We start from the raw sequence: 1,096 nt of genomic DNA on the forward strand, positions 1-1,096 counted from the left end.
ATATATATATATATAATAACATGAATAATATATAATTATATGCATATATCCATATATATATGTACATACCGACATCTATATGTATACATACAAGCATATATGGGTACAGGACATCACAAAAAACGTTAAACACAATGAGAAACGAAAACATAAAGACGAAGACAGAAAACTAACTTTATTTTCAAACAACAAGAAAAGCAAACAGAGAAACAAGACAAGCAACATAAAGAATATTACCCTTCTTCAGTTGTCCCTTCTCTATCTTCTCCGCGTTTCGAAGGCAAGGACAATACGCGACTTCGTTGGAGCAGCCTTCCCACAAGCAACAAATTAATTAAAATTTGGAAATTTTGGCGGAGGGTGAAAGTGTAAACAAGAACAGGACAGTGAGAACAAGACAGTAAAAACAAGACAGAACAGTGAGAACAAACGGTAAGGGCTGTTAGGCCAAGACGATAGAAAAAATTATTTTGAACGCTAATTAGAAAGTGAAAAAATTAGGCGGCGAGCTGGCAGAAACGTTAACACGCCGGACGAAATGCTTTGTAGTATTTCGTCCGCAGCTGCGTTCTGAGTTCAAATTCCGCCGAGGTCGACTTTGCCTTTCATCCTTTCGGGGTTCGATAAATAAAGTACCAGTTACGCACTGGGGTCGATGTAATAGACTTAATCCGTTTGTCAGTCCTTGTTTGTCCCCTCTATGTTTATCCCTTTGTGGGTCAAGGCGGAGGAGGAGTGAGAGAGGGAACGGTGAAAGGAAGAGAAGAATCGAGGAGGGTTGGGAGAGAAAAACAGAAAGGATGATGAACAAGAGACGGAGAGAGATATGGACAGGGAAGTGACAGCAATTGTAGTAGAGTGCGCAGTAGAAAATATTAAGATAAAACTTACTTGGAGGCAATGCGTGGCGTTCGATCATATAATAACATAAATAATATATAATTATATGCATATATCCATACATATATGTACATACCGACATCTATATGTGTACATACAAGCATATATGGGTACAGGACATCACAAAAAACGTTAAACACAATGAGAAACGAAAACATAAAGACGAGGACAGAAAACGAACTTGTTTTCTAACAAC

Source organism: Octopus bimaculoides, chromosome 22, assembly GCF_001194135.2.
Source record: "Octopus bimaculoides isolate UCB-OBI-ISO-001 chromosome 22, ASM119413v2, whole genome shotgun sequence".
Classification (NCBI taxonomy): domain Eukaryota; kingdom Metazoa; phylum Mollusca; class Cephalopoda; order Octopoda; family Octopodidae; genus Octopus; species Octopus bimaculoides.